We start from the raw sequence: 21,802 nt of genomic DNA on the forward strand, positions 1-21,802 counted from the left end.
TTTCTTGAGATTAAATGAGATATTTTAAGTAAAGTGCTCAGCATAGTGCCTAGCACATAGTAAGTACTTAAGAACTTTTCAGCTATTGTCATTATTTCCAGTACTAGAACTACAAGGTCAAAGATTTTGTCATCATTTTTAAGGATTTTTGTGAATATCATTGTAGTCTTTTAACTACAGTGAAAGTTGAAGACCTAAATCTGGTCACCACCTTTAATAGAAAAGCACTATAGGACCAGGTGGGATTCTAGATGCAGTTTTACCTATTTTTTTTCCTTTCTGGGTATTGAACTAGGAAGTTTTATTGACACAGTAAAAGTTAAAAGCAAATTCCTGAGAGACTGGAGTGGCTCTAGTGCAAGACAGTCATGGCCTGTGCAGAAGATAGGCTGTAGTGGGTGGAGGTGGCCAGTGCCTTCTGCACACTGAGCACTTTGCCTGGGCCAGGGCCTGGCGTAATACTGCACATTCTGGTTGCCACACTTCCTCAAGTTCTACAGAGCTAACAAGGTATAGCTGGGCAAACACACAGGCGCCAGAGACAGCTGACTCTCTGTTGCCATGCCCCCAGGACTGAAACACAGTTTATTTACCTAAGAGGCTATGCTAAAAGGTCAGACTATCCTATCTAGTTTACCTGGAGGCATTGCCCTGGCTGGGGAGCCTGCTTGCACCCCAGGCTACGAAGCCTGAAGCAGTCATCATTAGATAACTGGCCCCAAGGCTGGAGCTCACATGACTTGAGCCCATGGCAGGGCATCCAGGGTGTGTGCTAAAGGCTCAGGCAGCCATAGCCAGAATGTTCCACCTGTGCCCTGGAGACTCCTTTGGATGTTGTTTGTTTTCTTTCTAATGTTGACTTTTCCTTTAAGTTTTCTTTCAGCATACAAATTCACAAAACTTTGCTGTGACAAAAATTTTGTTGAAAAGTAAGGCTTTCTGAAAATGAAAATTCATATATGGGAGTTCCCGTCGTGGCGCAGTGGTTAACGAATCCGACTAGGAACCATGAGGTTGCGGGTTCGGTCCCTGGCCTTGCGCAGTGGGTTAACAATCCGTTGTTGCCGTGAGCTGTGGTGTAGGTTGCAGACGCGGCTCGGATCCCGTGTTGCTGTGGCTCTGGCGTAGGCTGGTGGCTACAGCTCCGATTCAACCCCTAGCCTGGGAACCTCCATATGCCGCGGGAGCGGCCCAAGAAATAGCAACAACAACAACAACAACAACAACAACAAAAAGACAAAAAAAAGACAAAAAAAAAAAAATTCATATATATGATCAGAACAAGCTTTCCTGTGGCCTAGGTGTTATGTCTGCCTGCAGGCTCAGGGCCGGGCCTGGCCTCCACCATGAATAAAGCAAGAGGGTTTGCAATAAGGTAAACAGTGAGGCTATGGTCCTGACCTCCATACTGGCCCCCGCTAGCAGCAGCCCCTGTTTCTCTAGTGGCTTCAGCAGGTCCTCCCTTTGCAGGCATCGGAGATGCCATGTGACAATAAGCCCCCCTCCCCATTCAGCTCTCTTGGAGTTATGAGCCTGCTCTTGTACGTTAGGGCTGTTTGAGCAGGTAGCCAACCTGGCACAGCCTTCCATCTTGGCTCTGAATTTCTTCAGTGTTCTCTCAGAGGCAGGAGCTCATGGGCATTGGCTGCAAGAGGCAGGGCCCCAGCGAAAGTGAGGTTCAGGGTGAACCCACCAGCCAGCCTGCTGCCCCGCTGGGGACAGCCCTCCCAGACCACAAGTCCCAGTGCCAGAGGAGCAGAGCACAGATGGGCCTCTCTGGCAGTGTGACAGCACCTCCTAGATGAGGTCTGCTCTCTTCAGTCAATCAAAAGACAGACATCAAGCTACCTGAAGGCCATCTCTTTCTCTGAGAAGGGACACTGGTCATTCTCTCCCCTCCTTTGCGGCTGTTGAGGGCTTGGGTGAGGAGCTTTGGTAGGGGTGGGAACAGCCAAGGAAAGTGTGAGGAGGCTGGGAAAGAGCCAAACTCTGGCTTGAGCTGGAATTCCTCTGATGCAGTTTTACTTTAACATAGCTCTTTAGTTTGATTTTTAGTGGGGCGTTCCAGTGACTGAAAGAATTCTGTGGCTGGGCATTTGGTGACCAAAGAAGGGAGATACTATCTTGTCTATCTCACCAAACATGCTTACTAGCATTAGTCAACAACCCACTCAGCACTGAGTTCCAGAAATAAATATGAATTTGAGAAGCCAAATTCCCTTGAGCTCTAGGAATAGATGAACTTCTTCTAGTTAGAATTAAAAAGTAAGGGGTAGGTAGTATAGAGTAGCTCTTACTGATATCTCTCAGACTGAACTCTCTTAGTTTGTGCCTAAACAGGAAGGTTTGGTATTCATTTCTTAAAGATACCTTTCAGCTGTATATTTGTTTTTAAGCTTGTTCTTCCTTACTGGGGTGTGGTGTAGCAACTCTTAGCCCCAGATACTTGATTCAGGTTTGTTTCTGAGTTTTCTTAAACCAAATGAAGAGCTGTAACACCAGAACCAGGGTGTTCTCATTGTTGAGAAGCTGACACTATCAGGAGGGCAAAGTAGACTGAGACTTGCATTGTTATCCATTCAGGAAAAGCCTTTCAGGTTCTTTTTAATCCATTGGACCAAGGATCAGTGATCCTGTCTAATGCAGCTCGGTTGGATTTACATTTTGGGTTTTGAGGAAATTCTTTCAAACATTATAGATATAAGTGTGTTTTCTAATATAATTGGAAGCCCTTATATTCTTAGCACTGTATGTCTTGTAGCTCTGATCCAAATGTCTCAGACCTCTTTCCAAAGATGTCTGCTATATCCTGAATGACAATCACACTCTTTTTTTTTTTTTTTTTTTTTTTTTTGTCTTTTTGCCTTTTCTTGGGCCACTCCTGCAGCATATGGAGGTTCCCAGGCTAGGGGTTGAATTGGAGCTGTAGCCACTGGCCTACTCGAGAGCCACAGCAACGTGGGATCCGAGCCACGTCTGTGACCTACACCACAGCTCACGGCAATGCCGGATCCTTAACCCACTGAGCGAGTCCAGGGACCCAACTCGCAACCTCAGGGTTCCTAGTCAAATTCGTTAATCACTGCGCCACGATGGGAACTCCAATCACACTCTTTTTTTATAAATTTGTTTTAAAAATTAGTTCAGGAGTTCCTGTCGTGGCGCAGCGGAAATGAATCTGACTAGGAACCATGAGGTTGTGGGTTTGATCCCTGGCCTTGCTCAGTGGGTTGAGGATCCGTCGTTGCTGTGAGCTGTGGTGTAGGTCACAGACGTGGCTCGGATCCCACATTGCTGTGGCTCTGGCGTAGGCCAGTGTCTACAGCTCCGATTCGACCCCTAGCCTGGGAACCTCCATGTGCTGCAGGTGGAGCCCTAAAAAGACAAAAGACAAAAAAAAAAATAAAAATTAGTTCAGAAGTATGATAAAGACAAATCTAGAGTACTATAAATTTCTTTTCAATATTAGCTTGTCTGTCTACCTAGAACCAGAAATTTGATTTCTAACACCTATGTTCCCTACCTACTTATCCTTAATTTAACAAAATACTTTTTTTTTTTTTTTTTTTTTTTTTAGCAAGCAAAGTCTTTATTAAAGGAAAGCAAATAGCTCCCAGGGTTGCTGGGAGTGGGGAGAAGAGCCCCCTTCTTTATTGTCCTATAGAGATTTTTATCCCTTAAAGATGGGAGAGGCACCAGCGTGGGGTCCAGAAAGATGTGGTTTTCTCCTTTTGGCCTTGCTCAATTACCTTTATTAGTCCTTGTCCATAGGGTCATAGGGGTAGAAATGTCCCATAAGTCTCATAGTTTCTTTGCCCTTTTTCTTCTTGTAAACTAGTCACAGGGGATTAGAGATTAATGTAGGTACACTCCCTGTAGTAAACAAGGCCTTCTGGCAGAACACTTTCTTTATAATGGTGCTAGACCTTGTGTGAGTTTCAGAAGTTTAAGACAAGGTTTCTGCCATTAAGGAGCTTACAGTCTCACTGAGGAGATAATCATAAACCAAATAAATTAATTACAAGATGACACAAAGTGAATGATTGTGTACCCAGATGAGTGTCCCTGAGAGTAAGTGCAACAGCAAAGAGGAGAGCCACAGTGAATGGGGATGATATCCCCAGGGAAGGGCAGGCGTGACCTGGACTGGATAGATTTGGATAAAAACCCCATACGAAAAGAGGGAACCTTTATACTCCTATGGGTCAGATAAGATAGGAAGCAACAGAAACAGCTGCCAGGAGTTCCCGTCGTGGCGCAGTGGTTAACGAATCCGACTAGGAACCATGAGGTTGCGGGTTCGGTCCCTGCCCTTGCTCAGTGGGTTAACAATCCGGCGTTGCCGTGAGCTGTGGTGTAGGTTGCAGACGCGGCTCGGATCCCGCGTTGCTGTGGCTCTGGCGTAGGTCGGTGGCTACAGCTCTGATTCAACCCCTGGCCTGGGAACCTCCATATGCCGTGGAAGCGGCCCAAGAGATAGCAACAACAACAACAACAAAAAGACAAAAGACAAAAGACAAAAAAAAAAAAAAAAAAAAGAAAGAAACAGCTGCCAAACAACAGCTTCCTCTTAATCTTCCTAGTAGTGTTAGCTTGCTTGCTAACTTAAAGCACCCTTTCTGGTGACATTTTAGGCCCTATGTGAGAATTTGGATCAGGGAGTCAGTCCTCACTGGAACTGTCCCATTTTCTACTTACTCCCCTACTTTCCTGGGAACAGAGCTTGGGGCTGTAGATGGGGTGGGAAAGTAGTTAGCTGAAATATGTGAAGTACCTACTGGTATGCCTGGTGTATAGTAGGTCTTTAGTAAATTTGCTGCCTTTATTTGGTTTCCCTAGCAGCTTCTCTGCCTCATCTCTCTTGCCAGAGACAATAGTGATTATTCTATAGGTTCCTCTCAGCTTTATGACTGAAGACAGTGGGCATTCCTGAGCCTAATATTTTAATCTTTGGTGAAAGGAAGCCAGGCTGTGAGGTCATTAGCCCAGTGCCTAAGGGGATGGAATAAGAGAGAGGACTTCCCTCCCAGAGCTGAGTATCCAACTTTCCCCTCCTTCCTGTTTTCCCCTGAATCTGATCCTAGACATGCTTGGTTTGGCTGTGTAAAAGAAATAGTCATTAGAGTCATTTACATGAGTGTCTAAGTGTCTACCAATTATGCCTAGTAACCGTGCAGCACAATAACAATTATGCATATCATTAAATATGTGTCTGATTAACTTTGCTGTAAGTTTTATTAGATTATAATACTACACTCTGGTTAAGTTGACTCAGTCTGCTCAGTTTGTTGCTCAACAACATGGCTATCTATTCACAACTACAGAAAACTGGAGTATTCTTTAAAAGCATTTATCTAAGGGGAGAGGATTTGCTAAATTAATCTAGACTGGGACAAAAGCAGGTTGCCTTTGCATTTGCTTTCTGGAAGATATCTTTGAGACCATTTTTATTTAAACACCTAGGAGTAATAAAGGTCTTCAGTTACTCATCCAGTAGATATTTATCAAATGCCTACTATATGCCAGATGTAGAGAACAGAATACACAAAATCTTTATTCTCAGAGAGCTTGTATTCTAGTTTAGTGAGATGCTTCAGTAAACAAACAAAAACACAGTAAGTCAAGTGTTGATAAATATTTTGATGAAAAAAGTCAGAGGAAGAGGGGATAGAGAGTACTGAGGTCAAGAGGTGGCAATTTAAAATAGGTGGTGTGGAGTTCCTTTGTGCCCTAGCAGTTAAGGACTTGGCATCGTCACTGCTGTGGCTTGGGTTTGATCCCTGGTCTGGGAACTTCCATGTGCTGTGGGCACGGCCAAAAAATTAAAAAAAATTTTTTTTTTAATAAAATAGGTGGTGTGGAGTGTCCCCTTGAGAAGGTGACATGTGAGCAGAACCTAAATAAAGGAAGTGAGGAAATAAGCTAAGAGAATTTCAAGTGGAGAGGAGTGTTATAGGTAGAGGGAATAGTTCAAAGACCCTGAAGTCTGAGCAGGCTTAGTGCGTATGGGGAATGACAAAGAAGCCAGCAGGGCTGGAGTAGAGTAAGTGAGGGAGAGCTTAATAATGAGACCAGAGGAGTTACTGTTGTGGCACAGCGGTAACAAATCTGACTAGGAACCATGAGGTTGAGGGTTCAATCCCTGGCCTCGCTCAGTGGGTTAAGGATCCAGCATTGCTGTGGCTGTGGCATAGACCAGCAGCTGCAGCTCCAATTAGACCCCTAGCCTGGGAACCTCCATATGCCGGGGGTGCGGCCCTTAAAAGCCAAAAATGACCAAATAATAATAATAATAATAATGAGATCAGAGAGGTAATTGGGGAGGGGACAGGTGGACAGATCACATTGGGTTCTTGGGGCCATAGTGAGGACTTTAACTTTTAAAGGAGGAAACATTAGAGGGATTTAAGCAAAGAATGAATTAATATTTGAACAAAGGATCACTCTGGGTTCTGTGTGAATACAGTGTTGGGTTGGGGGACAAGTGTGGAAACTGGGAAAATAGCCAACATTTTACTTTTGGTAGTCCCATAGATTGGGAGAACAATGGGCTTTGGAACTAAGTAACTCTGAACTTAAATTTCAGCTTAATACTTGTCAGTTGAGTAATATTTGACATTTGACAAATTATCTTACTCTTTGGGGATCAGGTGCCTCATTTATAAAATTAGTTTAACATTATTAGGATTGTCATGAGAATCAAAGATACTTTATAAAGTACCCAGCACTGTGTCTGGATGGTTTTAGATATGGTAGCTGCCATAATTATTGAATATTCTTCTTGCCTGTGTAGTCTTTCTGAAGCCTGTGTTTCTCTGGGCTAATACATAAAGGATAAGCTGCCAGCCAGGTAGAGCTAATGGAAAGGTAAGAAATGCCATGAGCATAAAAGTGCTAAGAGTGCTAAACTGTTATGTTAATTAAGAAATGCATAAATCTTTTATTCTTAATATTTGTAATTCTAAATAAATTGATCTATGAAAAGTTAAAAAAAAAAGTGCTAAGAGTAAGTTAGTGAGAAGTAAATTATAGGAGCATTGGGAAAGCTAACGGCATTAATTGTATAAACTTTGGGCCTAGATACAAGGTCTGGATACTGCCAGGAGTAGATTTTTCCTCCATAGATATTTCCTGGAAACATAATGGTAAGTAAGTGGGTGGGCAGAGGTAAGAGTTCTTAATAGAGATTTGCCTGAGAGTTCTCAGAGAAGGACTGAGACCTGGAATAGGTTTAACTTGGGTGACTCAGCAAAACTCATAAGATCTGAACATCTCTAAGCAAACCATTTCTTAAATGGAGTTGACTTTTTTTGTTTTATATATCTGTATTTGCTTACCTAAATGTAATTTGAACCCCATTCTGTCTTCTCACTTGTATTAATGTGGCTTTTTGTGGTACCCAGGAGGATGAGATTAAGTATGTCCGTAATTGACACCTAACTACTGAGGTGTTAACAATTGGGAAGTAGCATCTTTTAGTAGAAATAACATGGATTATGGAGTCAAACTGACCTGTGGGGAGATACACAAATCCAAACAAAATGGGATTATAGTGCAATTGGGTAGATAAGACATACACATGAATAACTGTAAGGCAAGGTCAAGAATACTAAGGGGCATAAAGTCCTGTGGGTGTGAGGAAATGTGATTAGAGATTTAAAAGGAAGGGCATAGGAGTTCCCGTCGTGGCGCAGTGGTTAACGAATCTGACTAGGAACCATAAGGTTGTGGGTTCGGTCCCTGCCCTTGCTCAGTGGGTTAACAATCCGGCGTTGCCGTGAACTGTGGTGTAGGTTGCAGACGCGGCTCGGATCCCGCGTTGCTGTGGCTCTGGCGTAGGCCGGCGGCTACAGCTCCGATTCAACCCCTAGCCTGGGAACCTCCATATGCTGCGGGAGCGGCCCAAGAAATAGCAACAACAGCAACGACAACAACAACAGACAAAAAGACAAAAGACAAAAAAAAAAAAAAAAAAAAAAAAAAGGAAGGGCATAAATGTAAAAATAGTAAGCAGAAGTCGCATGAGTAGAACTTGTTGTGGTTCAGTGGGTTAAAAACCCAACACAGTGTCTGTGAAGATGCGGTTCTGTCCCTGACTTTGCTCAGTGAGTTGGGGATCCAGCATTGTCACAAGTTGCAGCACGGGTTGCATGTGTGGCTTGGATCCAGCAGCTGCAGCTCCAATTTGACCCCTGGCCTGGGGACTTCCTTATGCCACAGGTGTGACCCTAAAAAGCAACAAACAAAACAGGCTTTTCTTTTCTTTTTTTTTTTTAAGGAGCAAGCACAGTGTCTGCCAACAGCCATAGACTTTTAGCCTTTAATACAAAAAGGACTTCTTTCTCCTGAGACCATAAGTTAGTCTAGAGAAGGACTCTGATTGGCTTTGTGTCTACCCCTGGTTTAGTTACTATAACCAAGAGGATGGGTATCATTTATGTTAGAACAAGTAGTGGAAAATCCTGTTAGTATCTATCAGAAACTTCTATCACAGTAATGGAAAACACCATTAATAATAGGTTAAGATGTAGGGTAGGGTTTCTTTTTCTCACATAACAAGATTCTAGAGTGAGGCAGTGGTTCAGTGATGTAATGAGAACCTAGCTTTTATCTTTTGGCTCTGTTGTCCTTGACTTGTAGCTTCCTGACTTAACGGTTTCAAGATGGCTCTTGTATCTCCAGACATCTGTGTTACAGGCAAGAAGAAGGAGAAAATATAAAGGGGCATGACCATGAATTGTGACTACTGCAATCTAATAACCCATCTTTATAATCTTAAGGAATTGAGTTTATTCCAGATTCTGGTAGAATTATGTCAATTATTTGTGCTTGTTGATGTCTTTTATGTGTGTTTATGTATAAATTATACTCTCTCTGAAGTCATTGATAAATTTGCTTTGTAGAGTGATTCAATTTAAAAATTTTCACATCCTGCTATTAGTGAAGTATTGTGTTAGGTGCTAGGAGTGCCCACAAGGTGATAAGGTATATGATACAGAGCTGAATGGGATCTCAAATTTGTATTCAGGGAGTTCACTGTCCAGTGAGGCAATTAGACTTGGGCATGACTAAGAATGATACAAATCAGTTGAAGTGCTAGAATAGAGGCACAAAGTACTCACAGAGATGGAAAGGATTATTTTTTTTTGTTTTTTTGTTTTTGTCTTTTTAGGGCTGCACCCATGGCATACGGGAGTTCCCATTGTGGCTCAGTGGTTGACGAATCCGACTAGGAACCATGAGGTTGCAGGTTCGATCCCTGGCCTTGCTCAGTGGGTTAAGGATCTGGCGTGCCATGAGCTGTGGTGTGGGTCGCAGATGCAGCTCAGATCCCGAGTTGCTGTGGCTCTGGCGTAGGCCAGCAGCTACAGCTCCGATTGGACCCCTAGCCTGGGAACCTCCATATGCTGCGGGAGCGGCCCAAGAAATGGCAAAAAGACAAAAAAAAAAAAAAGGTTCAGAATACTGAACACAGTATGATAGTCAAGATAATGTTTTAAGAATTTACGGTTTTTCATAAGAACAAAGTAATGATATAATTTTGAGAATAAAGGCTTCTTGGTGAGGGTGGGTGGAGACAGAGGATGGGATCAGGAAGAAGCACAATTAGCTAATCAGTTTTGGTAATAGTCTAGTTCTTAAGTTGAATGATTGATTTGCATATATACTCTTTTGTACATATTACAAAATTTTTTATTTTTTCATTTTTGGCCACCCCACAGCATATGGAGTTCCTAGGCCAGGGACCAGATCTGAGCCGCATTTGCAACCTACACTGCAGCTGTAGCAGCACGAGATCCTTAACCCACTATGCTGGGGCAGGGATTGAGCCTGTGTCCCGCTGCTCTAGAGACGCCGCCAATCCCATTGCGTCACAGCGAGAACTCCATATTATAAAATATTTTTAAAAGCTTGTATGTTTCCATTATGGCACTGTCATCCATTTCACTTCTATGGGAAACTTGATAAAGCAGCTTCTAGTAAAATTCAGAGATGTTTTGAGTTTTTTTCTTCATATGAAACTCATTTAGTATTATCTTAATTCAGTCTCTGATGATAATATGTAACCACTACATTTGATTGTTATTAATAGTCTTTAGAGACCTCTTGGGGTTTTTTTCTAGGTCCTCTTATCTGTGCCACCTGTCTTTCATACCAGTTTCTTCAAAAGACAGTAGCCAGGTGATCCTGTCGTGGATCACTTGTAGTGAACCTAACTAGTAGCCATGAGGTTGCAGCTTCAATCCCTGGCCTTGCTCAGTGGGTTAAGGACCCGGCGTTGCCGTGAGCTGTAGTGTAGGTCGCAGACGCGGCTCGGATCCCGCGTTGCTGTGGCTGTGGTATAGGCTGGCTGCTACAGCTCCAATTTGACCCCTAGCCTGGGAACCTCCATATGCCCTGGGTACGGCCCTAGAAAAAGACAAAAGACAAAAAAATAAAAAAAAAAATAAAAACAAAACTAACCATAATACTGTTATACCTAAAAAATCAATATCAAGTATCTGTTGAAATCTACTTGAGTCTCATAATTGGTTTTTACAGTTGGTTTGTTGGAATCAGGATCCAAACAAAGTTCACACATTGCAGAGTGTTTTTAATGCTAGTATCTCAGGCTTGCTTAATTTATAGGCGAGTCAAACCTAAAAGTGTTCCTTTTTAAGACTGGAGTGTTTATGATTTAAATTTATTAGCTGAGTTTTGTTATTAACAGTAATTGTGTCACTGCTGTTTTCATTGCCTCCACAGCATGTTAACATAGTTCTATGGAGGTAGGTCCTTAGAAAATGTACTATTTTAAAGCAAAAGTTGACAGACTTTTCTTAAAGGGACAGATAGTAAATATTTCAGACTTTTCAGGCCATATGGTCTCTATCACAGCTACTCATTTTGCTGCTACAGTACAAAAGCAGCCATAGACAGTATATAAGTGAATGAGATGGCTTTATTCTAGTAAAAGTTTATTTATAAAAACAGGTGGCCAGCCCATAATTTGCCGTCCTGTTCTATAGCGTTGGTTTTTCGGAATGTATTCTGTAGATCCCTAGAGTTCTGCAGAGTTTTGGGAAGGGCAGGTTGGCAGGACTAATACTGGTATAATAGTCTACCTTCACTACCCCATCTCATCCAGAGCTGTACTTTAATGTATTTTATTTATAGGGTTTCACATGAGATTTTACTCGAAAATAGGGTTCTCCTATTTTTAAGAAAATTTTTGAAATTGATGGGTCTATAATATACTCTTAGTTTTTATAAAAAGTGACTGCTATTACTTTTGCTTTGTGCTAGGCACTAGGCACTTCTGTACTTCCTCTTTTCTCATCTGATCTTTGTAGCAACCTTACAAACTAGATTATATCATCCCCAGGGAGATGTAAGTAATGTTGTCAAAATAACTAAAGCTAGTAAATTGAGTCATTTGACTTTTTATTATCCAGGTAGTTTTGCATATGCCTGAATACCAGTCATTTGTCAAATATTATGCAGATATTTTCTTCTAGTCTGTGACTTAGCTATTCATTTTCTTACAGGTGTCTTGATGAGCAGAAGTTTTAAGATGGAATCTAATTTATTAATGTTTTCTTTTGTGGTTATTGTTTTCTGTTCAGGTTTATATGCATTTTGAATTGATTTTTGTATATGATATGAGGTAAAGGTTGAGGTTTATTTCTTCCATATGGACATCCAATTATTCTAGCACTGTTTGTTGTGCCAAGATTTCCTTTCTCATTGAATTACCCTGGTGCCTTTATAGAAAATTAAATGACGCTGTAAGTGAGAGCTTGAGTTTGAGTTCTCTATTATAATTCATTGGTCTGTTTGTTTATCCTTATGCTAATACCCCCAATATCTTGATTACAGTAGCTTCATAGAAAGTTTTGAAGTCATTGATCAAAAGCTCTCTGACTTTGTTCTTTTTAAAGATTGCTGTGAATAGTCTAATCTTTTGCATTTCCATATAAATTTTAGAGCCAACTCATAAGTGTGTTGTTTAGTTTCCAGCTTTGTTTCTAATAATATTCTTTTTCTTTTTGTCTTTTTGCCATTTCTTGGGCCGCTCTCACGGCATATGGAGGTTCCCAGGCTAGGGATCTAATCAGAGCTTTTGCCACTGGCCTATGCCAGAGCCACAGTAATGCAGGATCCGAGCCGCATCTTCGACCTACACCATAGTTCATGGCAAGCGGATCCTTAACCCACTGAGCAAGGCCAGGGATCAAAACCGCAACCTCATGGTTCCTAGTCAGATTCATTGCCCACTGTGCCACGACGGAAACTCCAATATTCTTTTTCTTGAAGTGTATTTTATCTGCTAGGACAACCAGATGTAGTTCTAACCATTTCAACTCTTTTATGCCTACTATTTGCCTGGTATAGTTTTCCATACATTCACTTTTTTTTTTTTTTTATTTTATTTTCCCACTGTACAGCAAGGGGGTCAGGTTATCCTTAGATGTATACATTGCAGTTACAGTTTTTTCCCCCACCCTCTCTTCTGTTGAGACATGAGTATCTAGACATAGTTCTCAATGCTATTCAGCAGGATCTCCTTGTAAATCTATTCTAGGTTGTGTCTGATAAGCCCAAGCTCCCGATCCCTCCCACTCCCTCCCCCTCCCATCAGGCAACCACAAGTCTCTTCTCCAAGTCCATGATTTTCTTTTCTGAGGAGATGTTCATTTGTGCTGGATATTAGATTCCAGTTATAAGTGATATCATATGGTATTTGTCTTTGTCTTTCTGGCTCATTTCACTCAGTATGAGATTCTCTAGTTCCATCCATGTTGCTGCAAATGGCATGATGTCATCTTTTTTTATGGCTGAGTAGTATTCCATTGTGTATATATACCACATCTTCCGAATCCAGTCATCTGTGGATGGACATTTGGGTTGTTTCCACGTCCTGGCTATTGTGAATAGTGCTGCAATGAACATGCGGGTGCACGTGTCTCTTTTAAGTAGAGTTTTGTCCGGATAGATGCCCAAGAGTGGGATTGCGGGGTCATATGGAAGTTCTATGTATAGATTTCTAAGGAATCTCCAAACTGTTCTCCATAGTGGCTGTACCAGTTTACATTCCCACCAGCAGTGCAGGAGGGTTCCCTTTTCTCCACAGCCCCTCCAGCACTTGTTATTTGTGGATTTATTAATGATGGCCATTCTGACTGGTGTGAGGTGGTATCTCATGGTAGTTTTGATTTGCATTTCTCTTATAATCAGCGATGTTGAGCATTTTTTCATGTGTTTGTTGGCCATCTGTATATCTTCTTTGGAGAAATGTCTATTCAGGTCTTTTGCCCATTTTTCCATTGATTGATTGGTTTTTTTGCTGTTGGGTTGTATAAGTTGCTTATATATTCTAGAGATTAAGCCCTTGTCCGTTGCATCATTTGAAACTGTTTTCTCCCATTCTGTAAGTTGTCTTTTTGTTTTCTTTTTGGTTTCCTTTGCTGTGCAAAAGCTTTTCAGTTTGATGAGGTCCCATGGGTTTATTTTTGCTCTAATTTCTATTGCTTTGAGAGACTGCCCTGAGAAAATATTCATGATGTTGATGTCAGAGAGTGTTTTGCCTATGTTTTCTTCTAGGAGTTTGATGGTGTCCTGTCGTATATTTAAGTCTTTCAGCCATTTGGAGTTTATTTTTGTGCATGGTGTGAGGGTGTGTTCTAGTTTCATTGCTTTGCATGCAGCTGTCCAGGTTTCCCAGCAATGCTTGCTGAATAGACTCTCCTTTTCCCATTTTATGTTCTTGCCTTCCTTGTCAAAGATTAATTGACCATAGGTGTCAGGGTTTATTTCCGGATTCTCTGTTCTGTTCCATTGGTCTGTCTGTCTGTTTTGATACCAGTACCACACTGTTTTGATGACTGTGGCTTTGTAGTATTTCTTGAAGTCTGGGAGAGTTATGCCCCCTGCTTGGTTTTTGTTTCTCAGGATTGCTTTGGCGATTCTGGGTCTTTTGTTGTCCCATATAAATGTTTGGATTGTTTGTTCTAGTTCTGTGAAAAATGTCATGGGTAATTTGATAGGGATTACATTGAATCTGTAGATTGCTTTGGGTAGTATGGCCATTTTCACAATATTGATTTTTCCAATCCAGGAACATGGAATATCTTTCCATTTCTTTACATCTTCTTTGATTTCTTTGATTAATGTTTTATAGTTCTCGGCATATAGGTCCTTTACCTCTTTGGTCAGGTGTATTCCGAGGTATTTGATTTTATGAGGTACAGTTTTAAAAGGTATCGTATTTTTGTATTCCTTTTCTAATGTTTCATTGCTGGTATACAGAAATGCAACTGACTTCTGAATGTTAATCTTATATCCTGCCACTTTGCTGAATTTATTAATCAGTTCAAGGAGTTTTGGGGTTGAGTCCTTAGGGTTTTCTATGTATAGTATCATGTCATCTGCATACAGTGACAGTTTGATCTCTTCTCTTCCTATATGGATGCCTTTTATTTCTTTTGTTTGTCTAATTGCTGTGGCTAGGACTTCCAAAACTATGTTGAAGAGCAGTGGTGAGAGTGGGCATCCCTGTCTTGTTCCAGATTTGAGTGAGAAGGCTTTCCATTTTTCCCCATTGAGTATTATATTTGCTGTGGGTTTATCATAAATGGCTTTGATTATATTCAGGAATGTTCCTTCTGTACCCACTTTGGCGAGGGTCTTGATCATGAATGGATGTTGAACTTTGTCAAATGCTTTTTCTGCATCTATTGAGATGATCATATGATTTTTGACTTTTTTTTTGTTAATGTGGTGTATGATGCTGATTGATTTGCGTATGTTGAACCATCCTTGTGAACCTGGGATGAACCCAACCTGGTCATGGTGTATAATTTTTTTGATATGTTGTTGGATTCGGTTGGCTAAGATTTTGTTGAGAATTTTTGCATCTATATTCATCAATGATATTGGGCGATAGTTTTCTTTTTTGGTGGTATCTCTGTCTGGTTTTGGAATGAGGGTGATGGTGGCCTCATAGAATGTCTTTGGGAGTATTCCTTCTTCTTCAACCTTTTGAAAGAGTTTAAGGAGGATGGGAACCAATTCCTCTTTATATGTTTGATAGAATTCACCTGTGAAGCCATCTGGTCCTGGACTTTTATTTGTAGGGAGTGATTTTATGACCTCTTCAATTTCATTTCTAGTGATCGGTCTGTTCAGTTGGTCTGTTTCTACTTGATTCAGTTTTGGCAGGCTGTAAGATTCTAGAAAATTGTCCATTTCTTCCAGATTGTCAAACTTGTTGCCATACAGTTGTTCATAGTATTCTCTTATGGTTTTTTGTATTTCTGCTGTATCCGTTGTGATTTCTCCTTTTTCATTTATAATTTTGTTTATTTGAATTCTTTCTCTCCTCTTTTTAGTGAGTCTGGCCAGGGGTTTGTCAATTTTGTTCACCTTTTCAAAGAACCAGCTCTTGGTTTTATTAATTTTCTCTATTGTTTTTTGAGTCTCTATTGTATTGATTTCTTCTTTGATCTTTATAATTTCCTTCCTTCTGCTGACTTCAGGACTTTTTTGTTCTTCTTTTTCTAATTCGTTTAGGTGGAGGGTTAAGTTGTCAATTTGGGATCTTTCTTCTTTTTTGAGAAAGGCCTGGATTGCTATAAATTTCCCTCTGAGCACTGCTTTCGCAGCATCCCATAGATTTTGAGAGGTTGTGTCTTCATTATCATTTGTTTCAAGGTAGTTTTTAATTTCCTTCTTGATTTCCTCATTGACCCATTGGTTTTTTAGTAGCGTGTTGTTGAGTCTCCATGTAGTAGGTTTTTTCTCTTTCCTTTTCCCATGGTTGATTTCTAATTTCATGGCATTGTGGTCAGAGAAGATACTTGAGATAATTTCTACGCTCCTAAATTTATTGAGATTCACTTTGTGTCCCAATATGTGGTCGATTCTTGAGAATGTTCCATGAGCATTTGAGAAGAATGTGTATTCTGATTTTTTTGGATGTAGTGTCCTGAAGATATCAGTTAAGTCTAACTTTTCTATTGTTTCCTTTAGGATCTCTGTTGCTTTATTGGTTTTCTGTCTAGAGGATCTGTCCATTGATGTGAGGGGGGTATTTAGGTCTCCTACTATGATTGTATTCTCATCAATATCTCCCTTTATGTCTGTTAATATTTGTTGTATGTATCTGGGTGCTCCTATATTTGGGGCATATATGTTGATGATAGTAACATCCTCTCCTTGGATGGATCCCTTAATCATTAAATAGTGTCCTTCTTTGTCTTTCTTTATGTCTTTTGTTTTAAAGTCTATTTTGTCTGATATGAGCGTTGCGACTCCTGCTTTTCTGTCATGTCTATTGGCGTGAAATATTTTTCCCCACCCTTTCAGTTTCAATCTATATGTATCTTTTGTCCTAAGGTGAGTTTCTTGTAGGCAGCATATTGAAGGTTTTTGCCTTTTTATCCACTCAGCCACCCTGTGTCTTTGGATTGGGGCATTCAGTCCATTGACATTTAAGGTGATAATTGATAGATGATTATTTATTGCCATTTGAACCTCGTGTTCCAGTTGATTCTATGGTTCTCCATTCTTCCTTTCCTTTCTTTTTTTTTTCTTTTTTTTTTTTTTTTTTGGTTGGATGGTCTCCTGTTATTATCTGCTTGAGTGTTTTGTTTTTTTTTTCATTTTTTGCAGATGCAATATTTGGTTTTGGCTTGTGGTTGCTCTGTTTTTTAAGTATGCTAACCCCTTCCCATAATTGTGTGTTTTAGCCTGATGGTCCTGTAAGTTCAAACACTTCATTACTATATTAAAATTAAGAAGAGAGACATACATATAAACAAAAAGGGTTATTTACCTCCTGACATCCCTTGCCCACATTTTATGGTTTTGATGACTCTTTTTTATTTTTTTCTTTTTAATTTTATTTTGTTTGAAGCATGTTCATGATTAAATCTGTATGCTGGCTTATTTGAGTGACTGCTCTCTGATTGCAGTTTCCTCAGTCCTAGTTCTTCCTCTTCTTCTTCTTTTTTTTTTTTTCTTTTCTTTTCTTTTTTCTTCCCTTTCCATACATTCACTTTTAACATGTTTGTATTTTGTTTTTTCTTTTTAGGGCCACACCCAAGGCATATAGAAGTTCCCAGGCTAGGGGTTGAATCAGAGCTGCAGCTGCTGGCCTACAACAGCCACAGCAATGTAGGATCTAAGCCACATCTGCAACTTAGACTGCAGCCCACAGCACTGCCAGATCCTTAACCCACTGAGTGAGGCCAGGGATTGAGCCTACTTCCTCGTGGATGTTAGTAGGGTTTGTTACTGCTGAGCCACAACGGGAACTCCCATGTCTGGTTTTTAAATCTTTTACTTATTTCTTAATCTTTGCCTTAGCCATTGCATTGTTAGGATAAATGAATTAAACAAATGCTGCTGTATAACTAGCATGAAATTAAAATGTGACTTTCTTCCAAAAGTTGAATGCTGAGTTTGCTTTTCAAGGAGGATTAATCAGATGAAAAGCTTTTAGCTCCTTACCTAGCTCTTCTGATTTTCTTAGTTCTATTAGTATATTTGTTTTTGGGAATCATTTTAGTTCGACTTCTTAGAATAAGTATCTTCTGAATTATCAAATGCTGCCCTTTGTTTTCAAATACAGCTCTGGGATCCATTTAGTCTCCATATGCATTTCTGAAATCCTGTCCATTGTGCACAGTTCTGTTCAAATATCATTAATTGGATTCAACATAATTAATTCCAAAACAATCCAAAAAACATGTATTGAGTGCCTCGTCATCATTCTTGAAGAATATTTTCACTGACTATAGAATTTTGGGTGGACAGTTTTTTTTTTTTTTTCTTTTAGCTGTTTAAAGGTTTTGTTCCACTATCTTTGACCTCCATAGTCTCTGATGAGAAATCTGCAGTCATTCAAATTATTGTACCCCTGTATATTGAAAACAAGTCACATTGTCCTTATTCTCTTTGTGTATTAAGTAATTCTGGATTGGATCATGGACATTGTGAATGTTATATTGTGGATATTCTAGCATCTGTTTTATTCCTCACAAAAGTGTTATTTTTTGTTTCATCAGATGGTTAACTGGGTTCAAATTAAACTACACACTCTCATTTGGGGAAGCAGTTCAAATCTCATTTTGGTTCTTTATACTTGACTGGAGTCTGTTTAGTCTGTCTGTCTTGGTAGTTCTGGAGTTGATCAGGGACTTGGGCAGAATTTACACCTGGAATATGGGGTTTCTCTTCTCTAAATTTTTCCTCCCAGAATATTACTCACTTTGAATTTGTCTGATGTTTTTCTTATGATTAGATTTAGGTTAAAATATTTTTAGCAGGAATAATAACAAAGGAAATGTTGTCTTCTAAATGTATCATGTCTTTGTCAGTTTGGGCTCCTCTAACAAAATATAGTAGATTGTATGCCTTATATAAATAACAAACTTATTTCTCACAGTTCTGGAGGCTGTAAGTCTGTGATCAGGCTGCCAGCCTGTTTGGGTTCTGGTGAGAGCCCTCTTCTGGTTTGCATACTGCTGACTTGCTGTGTCTTCATGTGGCAGAAGGAGAGAACTCTGGTTTCTTTAGTCCATAATGGCACTAATCCCATACGCAAAGGCTCATCTTCTTGACCTGCACTACCCAAAGGCCCCATATTCTAATACCATCACACTGGGGGTTTAGGATTTCAACATATGAGTGTTGGGGGAACACAAATATTCATTCAATCCATAACACATCACATCAGGGGGCAAATGACATTAGTTTGTGTTATTGGGGTTGTTAAATTTGATCAGGTGTCAAATTTGACAAGGTGGTGTCTACCAGATTTCCTTCTGCAAAGATATTTTTCCACTTTGTGATCAGTGTGTCATCTGTGGGGTAATACTTTGAGGCTGTATGAATAACCTATTCCCCAAAAGGCACTCACCAGTGGTTTTAGCATCTTCTGGTGATTCTTGCTTAAATTATTATTACAGTAGTAAATGGTGATTTTTTGTATTCCTGCCTTTCTTCTGCATTAACTGACATTCTTCTATAAAGAAAAACTTTCTCCTTTCCTATTAATTTATTTTAATGTGATATGGATTTATTCTTTAAATTTAACATGTCATGACTCATTCTTTCTAGTAGTCATTTTCTTGCTCAGATTGTTCCAAATTTGACCAGTGAAAGTCCTTTCAAATTGTCCTCTGTAACTTTTGTGGGATGCCTATCAGTTTTTTTCTTTTAGCACTTCCTTCACTTTTTACTACAAGAAGTTATGAGTAAAAACTTCTTTTTGAAGTTTTTATGACTTTTCCTGCTTCAGCCCTGGAATTTGCCATTACCTAGGGGATAAAAGCAGTACATCTTCATTATAGAAGATTTAAGTGGAAAAAAAAATTTAATTGAGGTAATGTTAGTTTATAACATTGGAAATTTTACTCAGGAAAAAACTCATCCATGATTTGGCCTAGTCCAAGCCACTGTTAATAGTTCGATTTATATCCTTTCCTTACCTTTTTTGTTTTCATATACAGACATACCTTGTTTTATTGTACTTGGCTTTAATGTGTTTTTTACAAATTTAAAGGTTTGTGGTAGCCCTGTGTCAAGCAAATCTGTCAGCACCCTTTTTCCAACAGCTTTTGGTCATTTCATGTCTCTATGTCATATATTGGCAATTCTACCAGTGTTTCAGATGTTTTCATTGTTTTTATTTTTGTTACGATGATCTGTGATCACTGATCTTTGATGTTATTACTACAGCTCACTGAAGGCCCAGATGATACTTAGCATTTTTCAGCAGTATAGTGTTTTTAAATAAAGGTATGTACATTTTTTTAGACATAATGCTATGTGTGAACCTAACATGTGTATGTATTGGGAAAACAAAAAATTAGTGTAACTTGCTTTATTGTGATAGTTGCTTCAATGCACTGGCCTGCAACCAAACTCTCATAATCTCAAATATATGCTTGTAGTTAGTTTTGAAAAGCAGATTTTATTTTGAGACTGTTTTTAATTTTTATTATTTAACAGTATAATGAATCCCTATGAACCCATTTTCCATCTTTGGCAGTTATCAACATATGATCAATTCTTTTTTATGTGTGGCATTCCTCCCATCCACCTCCCACTGGATTTTTTGGGAAGCAATTTTCAGGCATATTATATCAGTTTTAATGTATTTAGCATTTTAATATGTTTGAAAAAAATACAGTACCATTATCACATCAGTTAGCATCTCCCTTTCCCCAATCATCTCATAATTTTAAAAAATTATTATTATTATTATTTTGCGTTTTAGAGCTGAACTCGAGGCACGTGGAAGTTCCCAGGCTAGGGGTCGAATTGGAGCTACAGCTGCCAGCCTATGCCACAGCCACAGCAACATGGGATCCAAGCTGTGACTGCAACCTATATCACAGCTCACAGCAATGCTGGATCCTTAACCCACTGAGCAAGGCCAGGGATGGAACCTGTGTCCTCATGGATACTAGTCGGGTTCATTACTGCTGAGTCACAACGGGAACTCCCATCATAATTTTTTTTTAATGGTTTGTTCAAATCAAGGTCCAAACAAGGTTCACACATTACATTTGGTTGCTGTCTTTTAAGTTTCTATTACTCTCTGTTATCTTCCTCTCTCTCTCTTTTTTTTCTTTACAGTTTATTTATTGAAGAGATTGGCTTTTTGTCTTTCAGAATTTCTGTCCTGAATTTCTGATTGTTTCCCTATTCTGTCTTCAACATGTTCTTCTATTCTGGACTATAATTTCTGGAAACTTCTAGTCCGATTTAATTATAAAAGTGACATATGTTCATTGAAAAAAATTGCCAACATAGAAAAATAATCATCCAGAAATAATCACCCCAGTCCCACTCTCCACCCCATTACAGTTAATATTTTGGTTTATTTTCTTTCAGTCTTTATTTTCAATCCCTGCATAGTATCTTGCGTTCTGTATTTGAACACTGTGTTATTGAAATTTTTCATTGTTATAAATAATGCTTTGATAAAATATCTTTGCTTTATGATCTTATCTAAATTCAGATGATTTCCTCAGAGTAGATTCCCAGAGTTTAATTCATGGGTCAGGAAATATTAATTGATTTTTGACAAGGCCCTAGGACAATACAGTGGGGAAAAAAAGTCTTTTCAAGAAATGGTGCTGGAGGAGTTCCCATCGTGACACAGTGATTAATGAATCTGACTAGGAACTGTGAAGTTGCAGGTTCGATCCCTGGCCTTGCTCAGTGGGTTAAGGATCTGGCGTTGCTGTGAGCTGTGGTGTAGGTCACAGGCGCAGCTCGGATCTGGCATTGCTGTGGCTCTGGCGTAGGCTGGTGGCTACAGCTCTGATTAGACCCCTAGCCTGGGAACCTCCATGTGCCATGAGAGTGGCCCAAGAAATGGCAAAAAGACAAAAAGAAAAAGAAATGGTGCTGGGAACAACTTAATAACTGCATGCAAAAAAAGTTGAACCCCTACCTCACACCATATACAAAAAGTGGATCAAAGACCTAAATGTAAGTGCTAAAACTAAAACTCTCCTTGGGGTAAATCTTGTGACCTTAGATTTGGCAGTGGATTCTCAGATATGATACCAAAAGCATAAGCAACAAAAGAAAAAAAATAGATATGTTGGACTCCATCATAATTTAAACTGTTGTGCATCAAAGAATATTGTCAAGAAAGTGAAAAAATCTACAGAATGGGAGAAAATATTTATAAATCATTTATTTCATAAGGGTCTGGAGTCCAGAATATATAAAGAATTCTTACCAGTCAACAAAAAAAGGAACCCAATTAAAACAAAAGACTTGCACAAATGTTTTCCCA

General features: G+C 39.6%; 1 protein-coding gene and 1 long non-coding RNA gene across 28 annotated transcripts in view; both read left to right on the top strand.

Annotated features, from left to right (window-relative positions):
• Nucleotides 1–21,802, top strand: part of UIMC1 (ubiquitin interaction motif containing 1) — a 140,094-nt gene that overhangs the window by 98,964 nt on the left and 19,328 nt on the right.
• LOC146405573 (uncharacterized) lies at nt 15,956–21,400 on the top strand. 2 transcript variants are annotated; one of them, XR_014838007.1, is made up of 2 exons: nt 15,956–20,279; nt 21,335–21,400. It is a non-coding gene; the product is annotated as an uncharacterized LOC146405573 (long non-coding RNA). The 2 variants fall into 2 exon arrangements; XR_014838006.1 differs by having other exon boundaries at nt 16,558–20,283.

Source organism: Sus scrofa, chromosome 2 (genome assembly GCF_054392235.1).
Source record: "Sus scrofa isolate SSC_HxYL_T2T_F1_AM1 chromosome 2, Sscrofa_HxYL_maternal_Yorkshire_Landrace_v2.0, whole genome shotgun sequence".
NCBI lineage: Eukaryota > Metazoa > Chordata > Mammalia > Artiodactyla > Suidae > Sus > Sus scrofa.